Source organism: Balearica regulorum, chromosome W, assembly GCF_011004875.1.
Source record: "Balearica regulorum gibbericeps isolate bBalReg1 chromosome W, bBalReg1.pri, whole genome shotgun sequence".
NCBI classification, from domain to species: domain Eukaryota; kingdom Metazoa; phylum Chordata; class Aves; order Gruiformes; family Gruidae; genus Balearica; species Balearica regulorum.
Window position 1 is genome coordinate 22,080,068 of NC_046219.1, and position 20,249 is coordinate 22,100,316.

General features: G+C 47.2%; 1 protein-coding gene across 1 annotated transcript in view; it reads right to left on the minus strand.

Moving 5' to 3' along the window:
- UBE2R2 (ubiquitin conjugating enzyme E2 R2) overlaps nucleotides 1–20,249 on the minus strand; it is a 91,804-nt gene that overhangs the window by 26,743 nt on the left and 44,812 nt on the right. The gene's annotated exons all lie outside the window — the stretch shown is intronic.

Consider the following 20,249-nt stretch of genomic DNA (forward strand, 5'->3'; position numbering starts at 1 on the left):
TGGATATTAACTTCTCTGTACTGTCCTGCCATTCACAGCAGTCAGAAGAGTCAGCCAGGGGGAAAGAGGACTGAATCTGGACTGATTACGTGCCAAAAATGCTCCCCTCTGAAAGGGGGGCTCGCACACCCCTTTCTGTACTGTGGAGCACAGACCCTTCCCTTGGCACTGCTCAACTAGCCAAGAAAGTCACACCAGTCTAGTGTGGCATCTCCAGAGAAGCGTCTCCTGGCACCTGCACCACAGCCAGGCTCATATGCAACTAAGAATGCAATAAGAGACCCCAAAAGTAGGTGTCACATGGCAAAAGCAGAATCCTAGGTCACTCTCTTCCACTTAAGTATGTAACCATGCCACTTGGATGCGGGGCGCTGACCTTGTTCAACAGGACAAACTACAGAAAGTTTTGTTCCAAGAAACATAAGCAGGCAACCAAATTGGATTACTGACCCATTAAGTACCTGGCTACAGTTTTACTTAGACTGGCATATGCTTTTGCCTTGTAACCCAAATTTTATGAGGCCAGAGTGCCAGGTAGCCAGGAAGAAAAGGTTTTCTGTTCACCTTTATGAAACAAGTTCAGCAGCTCACATGGCTTTACATTCTGCACACGTCCTCTTGTAATACCAACTGTACGCGGGGATGATGGGCGCCAAGGCACCCATCTGCCGACCTGACAGAGAGTTGAGAGGTATGCTGCCTTCCAGGAGCCAAGACCTGAAACATCGCCAAGAGGGTGCCACAACTTGTCAAGAGCACAGACTACTATCCACTGTTACTCTCTCATGTGGGCATGAATGACACCAAGCCAGAACCTGGGCAGAATCAAGGAAGACTATAAAGTCCCTGGGGGTGCAAGCAAAAAACATTGGTGCCCAAGTGATCTCTTCCTCCATCCTACCAGTTGGAGGAAAGGGGGCAGCCAGAAATAGACATATAATGCATATCAACTCCTGGCTACGTGGCTGGTGCCATCACGAGGGTTTTGAGTTTTATGACAATGGGACATTCTTTGATGACTAACCTGTTAGGGAGGGATGGGACCCACCTGTCTAGAAGAGGCAAAGGAACCTTTGGCAGCAGGCTGGCCAACTTGGTGAGGTGGGATTTAAATTGAAGGACTCTGGGGGGTGGGTCCAAAGTGGCAATGCTCATGCCATCACATCCAACTGGGGAATAAACCAGGCCAACAAGAGCAGCAACAAATGTTCCTTAGCTGCCTCCCAAGACAAGAACCATACAGCCAAGCACTTCAAGGGTATATATGGCTACAGTGGATCCTCTTGCACTCCTCCAAGAAAACCTCCACACTCAGTTACCTCTCTGAAATGCCTGTACACCAATGCACACAGCATGGGGAATAAACAGGAAGAACTAGAAGTCTGTGCGTGGTCGCAGGGCCATGATCTCATTGCAATTACAGAGACATGGCGGGATAGCTCACATGACTGGAATGCTGTCATGGATAGCTACGTACTTTTTAGGAAAGACAGGCCAGCAAGGCGAGGTGGTGGAGTTGCTCTTTATGTGAGAGAGCAACTGGAATGTATCAAGCTCTGACGAGGCGTGGATGAAGAATGAGTCGAGAGCTTATGGGTAAGAATCAAGGGGCAGGCTAATATGGGTGGCACTGTTGTGGGTGTTTACTACAGGCCACCTGATCAGGAAGAGGAAGTCGATGAGGCCTCCTACAGACAGCTGGAAGTAGCCTCAAGATACACAGGCCCTGGTTCTCATGGGGGACTTCCACCACCCTGACATTTGCTGGAAAGGCAACACAGCCAGGCACGCACAGTCCAGGAGGTTCCTGCAGAGCACTGATGATAACTTTTTGACACAGGTGGTGGAGGAGCCCACGAGGAGAGGGGTGCTGCTGGACCTTGTACGAACAAACAAAGAAGGACTGGTTGGGGATGTGAAGGTTGGGGGCAGCCTTGGCTGCAGTGACCATGAGATGGTGGAGATCAGGATCCTGCATGGAAGGAGCAGGGCAATAAGTAGGATTACAACCCTGGACTTCAGGAGTGCTAACTTTGGCCTCTTCAAAGACCTGCTTGGGAGAATCCCATGGGTTAGGTAGGGCTCTAGAAGGTAGAGGAGGTCCAAGAGAGCTGATCAATATTCAAGCACCACTTCCTCCAAGCTCAAGATCACTGCATCCTGAAGAATAAGAAATCAAGCAAAGGAGGTAGGAGACCTGCATGGATGATCCAGGAGCTGCTGGAAAAAACTCAAAGGGAAGAAGGAAGTTTACCAAATGTGGAAAAAGGGACTGGTCACTTGGGAGGAATATAGGAATGTAGTCAGAGAATGTAGTGACACAACAAGGAACGCTAAGGCCCACTTGGAATTGTCTGGCAAAGAATGTCAAGGACAACAAGAAGGGCTTTTTCAAGTACATCAGCAGGAAAAAGAAGACTAGGGGAAAACGTGGGCCTGAGGTGGGTGCCCTGGTGACAGAGAATACAGAGAAGGCAGAATTACTGAATGCCACCTTTGCTTTGGTCTTTACTGCTGACGTGGTTTAGCGCCAGCCAGTAGCTAAGTGCCACACGCCGCTCGCTCACCCCTCCCCCGGTGGGATGGGGAGGAGAACGGGAAAACAACGGCAAAGCCTCGAGGGTTGGGATAAGGGCAGTTTACTGGGACATCAAGGGAGAGGGAAACAATCAACAACAGTGCTGATAACAGATAGTAACAATGGGTGATAACAGAGAACGATTTACCGATCTGACAACCGACCAACTGGACGCTCGACCCATCCCAGAGCCACACCCACACACCAAACCCACCCCTGCCTGACTAACCCCCTTTTATGGTGAGCATGATGTCACATGGTATGGAATAGCCCCCTGGCCAGCTTGGCTCACCTGTCCTGGCTCCTTGTGAAATTAACTCTATCCTTGCCAGAACCAGGACATTATCCACCCCTTATTCCATACCATCTACGTCATGCCCAGATTATTTTACAGATCTCATTGCCTTACTCTATGGGCTATTGCTCTAAAATGTCTGTCAAGTTCATTTAGTCCATGGCTTTGGGTTCCATCTGCCATTAGAGTCTCTCAGAGCAGGAGCAATGGTGCGTGCTGCTGGATTGTTGCACGCTGCATCTGGGGTTTTCACAGCCGGTGTATCTGGTATGGTCCATGCTCACAGTCTGGATGTCAAAGATGTGATTTTTCGATAAAGTTTCTGGGCACCAGTTAAAGTCAGTTCTAGTTCCATCATCGTGGCACTCAGTCCAAAACTAATGAAGGATGATTCTTATGGTCATACCATTGATACAGTATATCACTATTAACATCATACAATTGAATTTATTGGCTGTTCTCACCCAAAATCAAATCCCCTTGGGGTACACATCAGACTTCCCCATCTTTTCTCATCACCCACCAAGTGCACCCTGGTCCCTGAGCAAAAGCAATCCCGCAGATGGGCTTGCCTTTGCCTGAAGCAGGGATAACCCAGACTGTTTTACCCAACATATTCTTCATGCGCACTACAGGAACTTTATCCCCTTCTACTGGGCGTGGGAATTTTGATTGGGCAGGGCCAGCTCGATTGGCAGATCCCCGAGTGCTAACTAACCAGGTGGCCTTTGCTAGATATGTGTCCCGGTGTTTGAGGGTCCCACCACCCTTTGCTCTCAGGGTAGTCTTTAGCAGTCCATTGCACCTTTCAATTTTCCCAGAGGCTGGTGCATGACAGGGGATGTGATACACCCACTCAATGCCATGCTCTTTGGCCCAGGTGTCTATGACGTTGTTCCGAAAATGAGTCCCGTTGTCTGACTCAATTCTCTCTGGGGTGCCATGTCACCACAGGACTTGCTTTTCAAGACCCAGAATAGTGTTCCAGGCAGTGGCATGGGGCACAGGATAGGTTTCCAGCCACCCAGTGGTTGCTTCCACCATTGTAAGAACATAACGCTTGCCTTGGCAGGTTTGTGGGAGCGTGATGTAGTCGATTTGCCATGCTTCCCCATATTTATATTTCATCCATCATCCTCCATACCACAGAGGCTTTACCTGCTTGGCTTGCTTGATTGCGGCGCACGTTTCACATTGATGGATGACCTGGGACATGGTGTCAATGGTCAAGTCCACCCCTCAATCAGGAGCCCACCTATATGTTGCATCTCTTCCTTGGTGGCCTGAAGTGTCATGGGCCCACCATGAGCTATGAATAAATTCACCCTTACGCTGCCAGTCCAAATCCACCTGAGCCACTTCAATCTTAGCAGCCTGATCCACCTGCTGGTTGTTCTGATGTTCCTCAGTGGCCCGACTCTTGGGTACGTGGGCATCTACATGACGTACCTTTACAACCAGCTTCTCTAGCCGGGCAGCAATATCTTGCCACAATGGGGCAGCCCAGATGGGTTTGCCTCTGCCCTGCCAGTTGCTCTGCTTCCACTGCTGTAACCACCCCCACAGGGCACTGGCCACCATCCATGAGTCAGTACAGAGGTAGAGCATTGGCCACTTTTCTCTTTCAGCAATGTCTAGAGCCAGCTGGATGGCTTTCACCTCTGCAAACTGGCTCGATTCACCTTCTCCTTCAGCAGCTTCTGCAACTCACTGTGCAGGACTCCACACAGCGGCCTTCCACCTCCGATGCTTTCCCACGATGCGACAGGACCCATCAATGAACAGGGCACACGGTTTCTCATCCTCTGTTAGTTTATTATATGGTGGGGCTTCTTCAGCATGTGTCATCTCCTCCTCTGGCGACATTCCGAAATCTTTCCCTTCTGGCCAGTCTGTGATCACTTCCAGAATTCCTGGACGACTGGGGCTTCCTATTCTAGCCCGTTGTGTGATCGGTGCAGTCCACTTAGTCCACGTAGCATCGGTTGCATGGTGTGTAGAAGGAGCCCTCTCTTTGAACATCCAGCCCAGCACTGGGAGTCGGGGTGCCAGGAGGAGCTGTGCTTCAGTGCCAATCACCTCTGAAAGAGCTCGAACCCCTTCGTAGGCTGCCAATATCTCCTTTTCCGTTGGAGTGTAGCAGGCCTCGGATCCTCTGTATCCCTGACTCAAAAACCTCAGGGGTCGACCTCGAGTCTCCCCTGGTGCTTTCTGCCAGAGACTCCAGGTAGGGCCATTCTCCCCGGCTGCGGTGTACAGCACAGTTTTCACATCTGGTCCTGCCCGGACTGGCCCAAGAGCTACAGCATGAACTATTTCCTGTTTAATTTGTTCAAAAGCTTGTCGTTGCTCAGGGCCCCATTTGAAATCATTCTTCTTCTGGGTTACATGGTAGAGAGGGCTTACTATCAGACTGTAATTTGGAATGTGCATTCTCCAGAAACCCTCAACACCTAAGGCGGCCTGTGTCTCCTTTTTGTTGGTTGGTGGGGACATGGCTGCTATTTTGTTGATCACATCCATAGGGATTTGACACCACCCATCATGCCACCTTATGCCTAAAAACTGGATTTCCTGTGCAGGCCCCTTCACCTTACTTCGTTTTATGGCAAAGCCAGCCTGCAGCAGGATTTGGATTATTTTCTTCCCTTTCTCAGAAACTTCTTCTGCTGAGTTGCCCCATACAATGATGTCCTCAATGTATTGCAGGTGCTCTGGGGCTTCACCCTTTTCCAGGGCACTCTGGATCAGTCCATGGCAAATGGTGGGGCTGTGTTTCCACCCCTGGGGCAGTCGGTTCCAGGTGTACTGGACGCCCCTCCAAGTGAAGGCAAACTGTGGCCTGCACTCTGCCACCACAGGGATCAAGAAAAATGCATTAGCTATATCAATTGTGGCATACCACTTGGCTGCCTTTGACTCCAGTTCATATTGAAGTTCCAGCATGTCTGGCACGGCAGCACTCATCAGCGGTGTGACTTCATTCAGGCCACGATAGTCTACCATCAGCCTCCACTCTCCATTGGACTTCCGCACTGGCCATATGAGATTGTTAAAGGGTGAGCGGGTTCTGCTGATCACTCCCTGACCCTCCAGGTGACGAATTAGCTTGTGGATGGGAACCAGGGAGTCTCTGTTGGTGCGGTATTGCCACCGGTGCACAGTTGTGGTAGCAATCGGCACCTGTTGCTCTTCAACCCTCAGCAACCCCACAACAGAAGGGTCCTCCGAGAGACCAGGCAGACTAGAAAATGGTTCAGTTTCCTCCGCTTCTAAGGCAGCTATTCCAAAAGCCCACCAGTAGCCTTTTGGATCTTTGAAATACCCTTTCCGGAGGTAGTCTATGCCCAGGATGCATGGAGCCTCTGGCCCAGTCACAATGGGGTGCTTTTGCCACTCATTCCCAGTTAGACTTACTTCAGCCTCCAACAGAGTCAACTGTTGGGATCCCCCCGTCACTCCAGAAATACAGATAGGTTCCACCCCTTCATAGCTCGATGGCATTAGGGTACACTGTGCACCCGTGTCCACTAGGGCCTTGTACTCCTGTGGGTTTGATGTGCCAGGCCATCGGATCCACACAGTCCAATAAACCCTGATGTCCCTTTCCTCCACCTGGCTGGAGGCAGGGCCCCTCTAATCCTGCTCGTCATAGTCACTACTCACCTCTTGCAAAAAGGACTTAGAAGTCCCTTCAAGAGGATCAGAAGTGCGATCTGGCCTTTCACTTGGTCTGGGGGGCTGCCTGGTGGAAAATGGAGCAGCATTCTTTCTGGAAGAGTCCCTTTGTACAGCTGTCTTGCCTTGTAGCTCATGTACGCGTGCCCGCAGGGTTGAGGTAGGCTTCCCATCCCACTTCCTCATGTCTTCTCCATGGTCACGCAGGTAAAACCACAGGATACCTCGTGGTGTGTATGCTCTATATCCCCTCTCTGGAGCAGAAAAACGCTTACTCCTGACAGCTGAAATGCGGGTCTGTACAGGTGGGGAGTAAGATATATCCTCTTTGAGTTGCCGGACGTCCTGGGACAGTTTCTCCACAGCCGAGACGAGGGAGGAAGAAAGGCTCTCTTCATATTGCCGGAGTCGGCCAGCCACTTCGTCCACCATGGGTGCCTCTTCACTCTTCCAGTCAATTACCGCCAGTGAGTTGGCGTACGATGCTGGTGCACTTCGCACAAATTTTCACCACATGGGTCGGGTACAGTGGACTTCATCGGGGTCTGTGGGCAACTGTGCATTGTCCGGATCATAATAAACCATCTCCTGCACGGCTAATTCCCTCAGATATTGGATACCTCTTGTCCATGGTGGTCCACTTGCCTGGCCGACATACGACATGTTCGCTGAAAGGATACCTTTCCCTCACACTTGACAGGAGGCGCCTCCAGAGGCTGAGGGCCTGTGCTTTCTTCCCAATTGCCTTGTCAATGCCCCCTTCCCTAGACAGGGATCCCAGCTGCTTGGCCTCCCTGCCCTCCAGTTCCAGGCTACTGGCCCCATTATCCCAGCAGCGGAGCAGCCAGGTAATAATGTGCTCCCCTGGAAGGCGGCCGAAATCTTTCCACATATCTTGCAGCTCACTCGGGGACAGGGATCGGGTGATCACTTCTGGTTCCGGCTCTGGCTCTTCTTCTTGTTCTCGTGATGGTCCCAGTTCATCATCATCTTTCACTAAGCGAACCGATTTCCTTGTGTATTTCTTTTTGTGTATAGGGGCAACTGATACTGGTGTGGGTTGATCTTTTGGCTCGACTACAGTGCCTGTTGCGGGGGTTTGGGCAGCTGCAGTGCCTGTGGGTCCACTCTCTCCCTCTGGATGGTGCTGTCTACTATCAAGCAGTGTTTGATAGATTGTGGCCAGGGCCCAGCACAGCGCAGTAAGTTGTGTCTCCTTAGAATCCCCACAGCATTTTCCTTTCAAATATTCTACCATTTTATCAGGGTCTTGCAATTGTTCAGGAGTGAAGCTCCAAACCATTGGGGGTGAAAAGGTCTCTAGATACCCACCCATACTCTCCCACATGCCATGCCAGCCCTGACCATTCAGCCTTGGGGAAGATCCCTGGGTGGTACTCTTGAAACAATTTTTGCTTAACCCTGAACAGGAGTGGGAAAGCATTCAGGAGACCTAGCAATAGGAATATACTGGCCTGAACATTCCAAGGGTATTCAAAATTCTCAAAAATTGTTGTAACCAACCAAAAGGGAAAAGGGGAGGGGAAAGAGTGGGAGAAGGTATCCCCCCCATCTTCCCCATAGATTGGGTGCAATGATTAATCAATTCTGAAAGATATTGACCGAGGTACGGGCCTGACCTAAATGCTACATACACATACCAGCTCAGACTCATGACTGTCAATGATATCTTATCATAAGTCATTATCACACAATACACCAACATGAGAACACGAACCCCTCTCCCAGAGGGGATAAACAGCACCGCAGGGATTGCATAGAGTAAACACGGGTTTACAAACCAGAGCCATGTGACCAAACAGAACATCATTATGACCAGTGACTGTTTCAATAACATTATAAATGCTTATAACAACTTTGTTTTAACACACTTGGGTCAGACTTGTCATTATCACAATCCCTCGAGCCCCACATTGGGCACCAAAAAGGACTGACGTGGTTTAGCCCCAGCCGGTAGCTAAGTGCCACGCGCCGCTCGCTCACCCCTCCCCCGGCGGGATGTGGAAGAGAATGGAAAAACAACGGCAAAGCCTCGAGGGTTGGGATAAGGGCAGTTTACTGGGACAGCAAGGGGGAGGGAAACAATCAACGACAGTACTGGTAACAGATAGTAACAATGGGTGATAACAGAACGATTTTACCGATCCCACGAGCAACCAGACGCTCAGCCTGTCCCCCGAGCCACGCGGACATGCCCAACCCGACCCTGCTCGACTAGCCCCCCTTTATGTGAGCATGACATCACATGGTATGGAATAGCCCCTGGGCAGCTTGGCTCACCTGTCCTGGCTCCTTGTGAAATTAACTCTATCCTTGCCAGAACCAGGACAACTGCTAAGGTCAGCCCTCAGGAATCCCAGACCCTGGAGGTAGGAGAGAAAGTCTGGAGAAACAAAGACCTTCCCTTGGTTGAGGAGGGTCAGGTTAGAGAACATCTAGGCAAACTCAACACCCACAAATCCATGGGCCCCAATGGGATGCACCCACGAGGGCTCAGGGAGCTGGCAGATGTCATTGCAAGGCCACTCTCAATCATCTTTGAAAGGTCATGGAGAACAGGAGAGGTGCCTGAAAGACTGGAGGAAAGCCAATATCACTCCAGTCTTCAAAAAGGGCAGGAAGGAGGACCCAGGAAACTACAGGCCAGTCAGCCTCACCTCCATCCCTGGAAAGGTAATGGAACAGCTCATTCTGGGGGTCATCTCTAAGCACGTGGAGAAGGTGGTGGTTATTGCGAGTGGTCAACATGGATTCACCAGAGGAATCATGCCTGACCAATCTGATAGCCTTCTATGATGGCATGACTGGCTGGGTGGATGAGGGGAGAGCAGTGGATGCTGTCTACCTCGAATTCAGCAAGGCTTTTGATACTGTCTCCCATGACATTCTCATAGATAAGCTTAGGAAGTGTGGGTTGGATGAGTGGACAGTGAGGTGAGTTGAGAACTGGCTGAATGGCAGAGCCCAGAGGGTTGTGATAAGTGGCCCAGAGTCTAGTTGGAGGCCTGTAGCTAGTGGTGTGCCCGAGAGGTCAGTATTGGGTCCAGTCTTATTCAACATATTCATCAATGACCTGGACGAGGGGACAGAGTGTACCCTCAGCAAGTCTGCTGACAATACAAAACTGTCTCTATGTGACGCAGACTCATGCAGAAGCTGTAGATCCTGGAAGACTGTTTCAAACTTCTAAATCCTGTTTTGCAGCCACAACTCTAGCAGAAAAAGGGCTATCTGCCTGCAATAACAATCATTACAGAATTAAATAAAGCTAGTGTTTTGCCTCATGAAGGATGCCTCTTGAGCCAGAAACCTTTTTTTCCTCATGTGGAGACAGCTGAGGCTCAAGCTTGCCTATAAACAGATGCACATTTAGAGAAATCAGTCACATTACTTGTTAATAAGCCATTTCTAACTAGCCTGGGTTTAGCACATTGAGATGCTATACTAGAGCACAAAGCAAGTGAAGCCTCTCTATGAGCCTGATTTCAGAGCCAAAAGAAGCCACCAAACTAGGTAACTCTGCATCACAGGCAGGAATTTAAAAAAAGCACGCTTTCAGGTCCCTATGTTGAGATCACTCAAGAATTCAAAAAGTGAAACCAAATGCTTTTCCAGGGCATTACAAGCAGGTCCCAGAGAATTACTCCACATCTCTTCTGTAAGAGAAATCATGGGAAATTATGTAAACCCACTCACTAAATGCTATTTGAGTTTTAGAATGGGTTAAGCAAGCCAAGAATTTCCAAGACAAGCTGCAAGACTGCTTGCAAAGATGCAACAACAGCCATAGTTACAGGTCAGTTTTTTCACTAAAAGCCCAATTCTAAACATGTTGAGACAGAAAGACCAAATTAGGTAATAATCTTTTTTAAATAAAGCAGTAGCTCACAGAAAGGTTTCCCCCCTACAATTTCACTGATCTAAGACAAATCAGTTAATTGAGCTTATTTCTGTAAGTTCAGCCAGGTACTGCTAGGTACTAGAGAGTAGCAGAGTATTAGGGCAGCTTGTTGTTAGCTCAGTTACAGCTAGACAAACTAATGTAGGAGGACTAAAGATGCAACTCAGTGTCCCACCTACAAGTACCAAACCATTAATTACTGCATTCACCATGTGTTTGACGACTCTAGCTAAGCTTAAACTGAACAGAAATAATTTTATTTCAGTGTCCTGTTTTTAGCTGCTTGCTCGACATGGCTCTAACACCACTGAACATACTCAGTAGTCTGGAAGATGGAAACGACAGTCATCAACCCATTCCCCTCCTTCCCCAATTTATAACTAGTCATGCTTATAGTCCCTAGAAAAAGGATAAGCCTCCCTGACATTACACTTAGTATATCAGCCTAGCAGAAGATTCAGTCCTTTTATAGGCATTTACAGCTACTGCACAAGAACTTCAACCTCTAAGTTACACCATAACACACATTTTAAGAATATTACTACCAGCATGGTCACTTTGTTTCCTGTTTTACTGCCTTGCTCCCATACATCCTCATTAGTGACTGCACTTCAGATTTGTTATTTTTCTTCTATTTGGATAGGTGTGGGATGCCAGACTTGTCCAAGCTTGTTGGTGCCAAACACAGAGTCACTGTGAATCAGCAGAAAGTAGCAGGGGTCTGACTTGAGCGAGTGCACAGATTGAGCAACATACTTGTCTTGCACCAATAAGCACCAGACCTGAACAAAGGCAATGGATGAGCAAGCTGCTCATCTTGACAAATGTGGCACCTGTCTACTACTTGAATCAATTGAGTGAGAGGGGGAGGCTTCACAGCCCAACATTACTTCAGTAACACTAAATAAGACACCCCCCCCCCCCCCCCCCCCCCGTACCAAACACCTTTGTTCTTCACTACTCCCTCCCTTGATGAACAAGGCAACAAGCCTTGTTAAGGGCCAATCGACAGACAATACCTGACTTAGTCCCACCTCGCCAAAAGTATAAATCTGGCATTTAGAATCCTCTTTTTTGAGGACAAGAACTCCAACTATCCGGACGGGTCGACGGGCCTGGACCTCTCTCCTCCCCAAGCAGGGACGCCTCTTTGGTAAGACTTGCGCCTCCGATTATGTCGGATGTTATCCTGGGCAAGTACCATTAACAAAAGCACTGATCTATTAACTTGAGCTCGATTTTTGCAGTAAGCGTATCTATCAACAGCAGTTCTGAACTCTTTGTATCTGTCACTTTAATAAACTTTCTATCTGTTTCAACTTTGCGAAACTGTTTCAGTGAAAGTCCTTAGTGGGGCTCTGACAGGCAAACGTTGACTCTGATAAGTGGCTACACACATAACCCTTTAGACAGAAACCGTTGACCAAGTCTGGGACTAAGACTGGACCTAGCCGCACCCAGGCTCCTCTCTGAGAAGGAGTTTAGAAAGCAAGGGGGTCCTTTCTGAACCTCGTGACTCAACGGGAGGGCCTCCCTCAGCCACATATCAGACTTGTACCCTTTCACGCGACAGAAAATTGGCATAGTCAGCAGGATTGCCATGGATAAACTGCTGCAAAAATATAAGTGTGCACCATCTCAAGTGGTAATAGAATGGGCCCAAAAATTTTGGAAAGATGAGGACAAAGTGGTAGAGTGGATAGAACTGTGCAGAATTAAGCAAGAGATTAAAGAAGTTAAAGGCAAAGGAATTGTTTGTGCAGTGCTGGGGGCTTATCTTGCACGCAAAAGGAAATTAAAGTGTTCCCTTCCCCCAAACAAATTGCAGATGTAGAATATGCCTCTCTGAAATCAGAAAATGAAGTATTGAAAACATCATTGACTTTGGAAAACAGTGAGAAATCGGGAAAACAAGCAGATGCCCTCACGACAGACAACCAAAACTTAAAAACAGACATTAGGGAACTTAAAAATGCTATTAGCCTCAGTTGAAAGGCAAGAAAAACAACTGCAGGAAAAATTAAATCTTTTACTGAATCAAATGCTGACCTCAGTCTTGGCTAAACAACTCTGCAAATTATTACACTGTGCAGACCCCGAGACATGGGATGGAGACATCTGAAATGATAATGACGATGATGAATTGGTGGCAGATTATGATCTTACCCCAGAATCCATGCCTATATGGCTGTTAATCAAAACCAAAACCACAGATGAGGGGGATGACGATGTTCATACTACCCTACACACCATTCCCTGGTCTCCTGCTGAATTAGCAAAGTTGCAGGAAAAGTATTCCAGGAACCCGGAGGAGTCTGAGACGGAATACGTGTGGCGAGTCTCCCTTACGGGGGGAGGGGGGGAATCAAATTTTACTAAGCGGGGAAGAAGCAGGAGGCTATTGGGGCCCTGGAGTGTTTTTAACCACTACACCAGGCAATCATAATTATTCATTAACAACACGGGCTGCCTATTGGGCTGGCGGCATAGACCCGCAAGAAAGAGGAGATCCCCTTGTTATCAAAACATCAGGATTCTCTGACTTGGCTGTGTCTGTACAAAAGGCAGCCTGCATACAAGCAATGTATGAGAGGGATGTGTTAAGGAAATCCCCAATGCTAGCCCCTGTTGATCTGGCACTATTAACTCCCCTTCTCCGCGGCCTCCTGGATAGTCTAAAGACATACATAGCCCAGTGTCCAGGACAGGATTAGAGCTGCTCAGGAGGCTAATGCTGGACCTTACTGTGCACCCCGAGTTGGGAGACACAATTACAGGAATCAGCCGATTCCCACCTGGAGCGAGTTTGTACAAGAGATAGTGAATTATGGGCACCGCATGGGTTGGATTGGACCAACCACTGGGAAACTGCCAAAACCACCCCCTCAACTAGTTCGTCAGGTCCACACCACTAAGCCTAAATCAGAGTTCAAACTAAAGTTTGATAAGGAACGTAATGATCTGTGGCGCAGAGCCCTGGCGATGGGAGTGCCATGACAGTTACTATACGGCACATCCACTGCTGATCTCCGAGCTCTGGTACAATCACTAAGCCAAAGAATTGATTCAGTGGGGGGAAGTCAGACAGCTGGAAATAAATCAATTCCTGTTAGATCCTTGCCCTCAGCCCCACAGCAGGAGCTGATTGATTTAGCAAATACTCCAACAAAAAACTTGCATCCCCGGGGAGGACAGTGAGCCACCCTGCCCGGCAAGTGCTAACTATACAATGGCTCTTTGATAAACACCATGAACCTGTCATTGCTATTCCAGTAGGACCAAGGAGAATTTTTACATATTTCCTCATTGATACGGGTGCTCAAATGTCAGTAATCACCAAGGAGACCGCGGAATGCCTAAATGTGAAACCCGGTCGCCGTAAGGTAAAATTTACAGCAATTGATGGGATCGTAAAGGAATGCCCCACAGCAAAAATTGCCTTGTGGCTCCCAGGCGAGAGCAAATGGACCCGCACTGAAGTACTGGTCGGTGCTGCAAACACCAACATATTGGGATTTGATGTGTTGTATGGCAGAGTGTGGAAACTCCCCGATGGGTCAGTCTGGAGTTTCGCTGGACGAGGTGATGGAGAAATAGCATGGCTTAAAGAGAATGACCCTAAAGCTATAAACTTATTAGAGATGTCTATACCTTTACCCCCATCAAAAATTACTAAAGTAAGGCAGTACCCCCTGCCAGCAGCCACACATTCGGGCATTGACGGGGTGGTAACAGATTTAGAAAAAAGAGGTATTATCACTCGCACACACTCCCCCTATAATTCTCCCGTCTGGCCAGTAAAAAAGCCAAATGGGCAGTGGCGGCTTACAATTGATTATAGGCGATTGAATGCCAATACTGCACCTTTAACGGCAGCCGTACCAAACATTGCAGAATTAGTAACCCAAATTCAGGGAGCATCGCACCCATGGATGGCAACTTTAGATGTCAAAGATATGTTCTTTATGATCCCACTCCAGGAACATGATAAGGTTTGATTTGCATTTACTTGGAAAGGGGTACAGTACACCTTTAACAGACTACCACAGGGATATAAGCACTCCCCCACCATTGCTCACAACGCCTTGGCAAAGGTTTGAACAGAAGTTTATGGCCCACCCACTGGGCATCACGATATATCAATATATCAATGACATACTGACAGAAGGAGAAAACTCAGAGGAAGTCAGGCATACCATGGAAGATGTACGAGAAAAATTGACAGCTTTGGGACTAGACATTCCCCCATCCAAGTGTCAGGGACCCACCCAGGTGGTTAAGTTCCTGGGAGTTTGGTGGATGAAAGGTGAATAAGGGAAACTAATTAGTGTAGAATAATTTTAAAACAGAATATATAATTTGGCAACACTTGAGTCAGGTCCTACAAACTCAGGCTTCCCCTGTCTCATGCTCCAGTACAAAAGAAAACAGTTAGTAAAATAGTTGGAATGTAGAAACAGGATAAGAGAAGCCGTAAATTAGGGAATAGTCCTTGGGTATGAACTAGAAAAAAGACACAAAGTTTGAGGCATCCTGATAAAGGGGGGCCCAATATGCCAACAAGCCTGGGACCATCTGGGCAGGACGGATAACAAGGTTGCTGAGCTTGCAAAACGGAGATAATGAAGAAGAGGTCACCCAACTCTGTACACTGAAGAAGAGGAGAAAGAGGAAGATTTGAGGAGAACGACCCCTGACAACCACCCGAGAAAGAAACCACACAGGCGTATCAGGACATCAGCATATATTCATGAGTTCCTGGAATAATAATGAATATGTATTAGATTTATCGAAAACCTAATGAACATGTAACTCTTGTAATATATAATCACATACAATTTGTTTCTTGTTGAGACGCACGTTCATGGAAACATCCCGGTGCGACTCCCAGCGCTGCAATAAAGGATACCTGCTTAATAGTCACATTGGCTATTGAGTGAATTTTTTTTTCTTCAAAGGAGTTGTTTCTATTCCCCTAAACATCCTGGGGAAAAAAGAAATGAAGCATGGGCAGAATCTGTCTAGCCCATTTAACATACAAAAACAACAACAAGAACAGGAACTGCAGACCACTACCGGGTTAAATGTTAATATTAATCCCACAAAATGCCCTTTACTGCTTCTAGCGCATCAAGCATTTATACAATTCATGGATTCTCATCTTCCACATTAAGCCTGGATTAGTGCGTGCAGTATTAAATACTATGTGCAAGAAAATACGTTCAGTAGAGGTCAGCAGTAAGTACTAGCAGCCCATTTTGCACATCAATGATGTTTAAAGCACCTTGATATCATCCATCTTCAGAATCTGTAAAGAAGCATTAAAGCTAGCCACACTGCCTTGTCAACCATTTGACAAGGTAAAAATGAATGTAGGACCAACATTGCTATTTCAGCTCCAGATATTTCACTTAAGACCAAATTCATTTCTTGTGTCAAAGCTAGGCACTAGCCTAGTAATTTAATCCCAGTTCTGTCTTTATTTCCCAGCAGCACCATAACAATATTTATTGACATTCATTGTGCTTTCAGAGAATTAGGACCACATCTCTGACCCAAGTTAGAAGATAAGTGACCAGGTGAATTAAATCTTACAAGTCCTGAAAACTCCCTTGCTGCTGCAGCAGCCATATGAACACTAACAAGTCAGTAGGGCAAAGATAAGTCCAGAAGTGAGGTTAACTTATAAAATCAGAGACTGGTTTGACAGGCAGGAGCCCATTCTTGTTTCACACTAAATCATAACTAAGTTAAGAGGTATATACAAGATATCTGAGGAATTACTAAAAGCTGTTATTTCCAATGGAAGACTCCTCTTGTATAAACTAGGTTTCCTTTTATCAAAGCTTCTTTTAACAGTAAGTTGTTATTAAATATTTCTCTGTCCATGTAGCTATGTTCATAAAGCTGGGACTCTTGTTAAGTCGCCCAACCTGGACCAAAGCAGCAAGCCTGCAATATAGGCCATCTCCCAAGGGATCAGAGTAAATAAAACTGCTCTGAACAATGACATTAGAACAAGCAGCACCTGGAAACCAAACTGTTTTCTTCTAACATTACTCAAAAGAAGCAAAAGGATTTTTTTTTTTTTTTAACGTTGTCTCCCTTTGATAACCTAGAAGTTCAGTCTGGAGGTTCTAACTTTCACAACAATAACTGCTTATGGCAGCTGCCACTCATCTAGAGACTGAGTTAGCCCACAAAAGTCAGCCATGTTTAAGATCTCAAGCAGCTCAGCAGTTACAGAAGATATTTCTTTCTTGCAGTGGGTTTTACTGCAGGGACAGTCCATGGTATTGCCCAGTTAATTGTGCCATTGTGGAGGGGTTTGACCCTGACTGGAGGCCAGGTGCCCATCAGAGCCACTCTATCACTCCCCCTTCTCAACTGGACAGGGGAGAGAAAATATAACAAAAGGCTTGTGCATTGAGATAAGGATAGGGAGGGATTGTTGACCAATTACTGTCAGGGGCAAAACAGACCAAACTTAGAAAAAAATAATTTAATTCATTACCAAGAAAACAGTAGAGCAATGAGAAATAAAACCAAATCTTAAAACACCTCCCCCTCCACCCCTCCCTTCTTCCTGGGCTTAATTTTACTCCCAAATTCTCTACACACTCCTCCCCCAGCAGCACAGGGAGACAGGGAAGGGGGGTTATGATCAGTTGATCACACATTGTTTCTGCCACTCCTTCCTCCTCAGAGGGAGGACTCCTCACACTATTCCCCTGCTCCAGCATGGGGTCCCTCTCACAGGAGACAGTCCTCCACAAACTTCTCCAGTGTGAGCCCTTCCCATGGGCTACAGTTCTTCACAAACTACTCCAGCATGGGTCTCTCCCATGGGGTACAGACCTTCAGGAGCAGACTGCTCCAGCGTGGGGTCCCCACGGGGTCACAAGTCCTGCCAGCAAACCTGCACCTGCATGGGCTCCTCTCTCCACAGGTCCTGCCAGGAGCCTGCTCCAGCATGGGCTTCCCACAGGGCCACAGCCTCCTTCAGGTCTGTCTCCACCTGCTCCTGCCTGGGGTCCTCCACAGGCTGCAAGTGGAATCTCTACACCCCCTCATCCTCCCTCCATGGACGGCTGCAGGGGGACAGCCTGCTTCACCATGGTCTTCACCACGGGCTGCAGGGGGAATCTCTGCTCTGGTGCCTGGAGCACCTCCTCCCCCTCCTTCTGCACTGACCTTGGTGTCTGCAGATGTTCTTACATCTTCTCACTCCTCTCTCTGGCTGCAAAAACTGCAGCTCCTTTTTTTCCCCCCTTCTTAAATATATTATCACAGAGGTGCTACCACTGTCACTGATTGGCTCAGCCTTGGCCAGTGGTGGGTCTGTTTTAGAGCCAGCTGCTATTGGCTCTGTCAGACCTAGGGGCAGCTTCTCACAGAAGCCACTCCTGTATCCCCTCCCTCCCACTACCAAAACCTTGCCATGCAAACCCAAACCAGCTGTTCAGTCTAAACCATTCAATAACCACTTTGGCTCTGGCTAGAAACACTCATTGTCAGTGCTCTTGAGCCAGGCAGCATTCAGCTTCAGACAGGGTAGCTGTTAATGCTCTCACGTTGAGAGCTTGCTGGGGACAGGCTAGAAGCTGAATAAGAAGTTTCCCTTGGCCAGAGGCTACCTGCACACTCCTGAAGTTGTTTCCCTCTCCAGTTGCACAACCAAACATGGTCTCACCATCACAGGGCCAGCAGGTACTCATCTCCAGCTGTGCACAGGTCAGTCCTGCAGTGCCCATGGTTTGACAGAGATTTTTCCTGCCTCAGCTTTATGTCCCAGGCTGATAATGGCAAAACAAGAGCATTTCCAGACAGGACCAGACTTCTGAATGCCTTAGTATAAACCCTTAAGACACAGCTGTGTTACTTTAACAATTTTTTCCCCAATACTGCAGGTCAGTGCCCTTAGGACTCAGGCAAACAAGCAGATTACAGAAGCACTCACCTACATTAGGCTAACAACTGCCAGGTTTGCTTCCATTAGTTTTATTGTCTGTTTGACTTCACATGATGCTACAGAGAACACCATCACTGTAGCAGCTGCAGGAGATGTAGCATCCAGCAAGAAATATTGAGTTGGAAACAGCGGCATCCTGAGCCAAAGTATTTCTTTTATAACCTGTCAATTTTCACTCAGTTTTTGCATTTGTCTGCCACCTCAAATGTAGCCAAAAAGACAGGCCTAGTAATGAAGGCCTACTTATATGTGATAAGAAACTATTCATTGTTACTTTAGGAAGAAGGCTAACGATTCTTAGAATGAGCACCTGCTACACATCATGAGAAAAAGGAGGAGCTACAAGACACTTCAAGGTCCTTATATATGTACTTTTCAGAAAGGGAGGACACTAATTGCCTCCAGCAGCATCCTTATCTTCCTGAGGCATATAGCGAACAGTTACCAACACCGAAGTATTGAGAAACTAGGGGAAAGGTAACTTGGGCCAGGGTCCCCACCACCACCGACCCATGAGCCCCCTACCCAAATTATACCACCTACTCAAAAGATAGAGGCAGAGAAAGGAACTGAGCATGTGTTCTAGTTTGCATACTGGGCAAAGAAATATGAACCAGTTATTGTAATGGGGAGTGTACCACTTTGTAATCTGTGTAACATTTGTGTATAAATATGACAAGAGAACCAGCCTTAGGTGTGCCTGATTAGAGGAACTGTCCTCCTGACACCCAGTGCTGCAATAAAAGGAAATGTCTGCTTCTTAATGCTAAATTGCTGTTAAGGAGTTTTCTTTTATTCCTGAATTTCGGTGACAATCACAGAAAAGGCAACTACCAACAGCTATATAAGATCTAACACCAAACAGAACTACTGGGTCCTCTTCTGTATGGCAAGCTGCCAGCCCAACAGCTTTGCTGAGCTTTGACCACAGGAGTCGAGCACTAAAGCAATTTCAGATTCCCATGCAAGAAAGCTGACATCATACTGAGGTTTCTCTATTTTCCTGATAATTCCCATGCTGAAATATTACTAGATTTTGCCCACAGTTCAACCTTCAATCCAGGATCAGGCCTGATTTTAAGAGAAAAAAATTAAGATTGAATATATTGGAGACTGTGACAGGCCAGATGCAAGGAGACTTCTACCATCACTAAAGGCCTCATGTTGATGTTGTGCTCTTGGATCTAATGCCTTCTAGTTGTCCGCAGACTGTACATGAGTTGTATGGCTTGAAATCAGGCTCACTGGGTGTGTGTTATGCAGACAGGCTAGTCTGTATATCTATTTTCTAGGCAGAAACAGATGACTCTTCTTATTTATCTGTACAAACACACCGATTTCCCCATTCGGACAAAATAGGAAGAATAACTCTAAATGCGTGAAACTTAAGTCTCCCTATAGCATCTAATACTTGCTGAAGGAACCAAAGATACTTGGCAACACTGCACCTGAAGTTTACTTACTTAGGTCTCTATTTTAGAGGAGAGGCAGACACTTGAACTAGTCCTACTGCAGGTATAGCTGAGGATGCTGGTACCTGAACTGGTAAAGCTCTAACACTAGTGCAGCTGTTCTAGAAACTGTGTCCATTTCAGAAAAAAATTTTACAACTCTTTCTATTTGCAAAAATGACAGTTTTTATGGAGCAGTGGCAGGAATATTTGAGGCTGCTTATTCAAAGTATCATGCTACATTACTGACACCTCTGATAGCATGTGTGGAAGTCCTCCAGTTACATGTGTATGGGGTTGATATCCTGGACACCTGCCTCTACTTGCCAGACTTCAGGATCCAGAAGATTGTG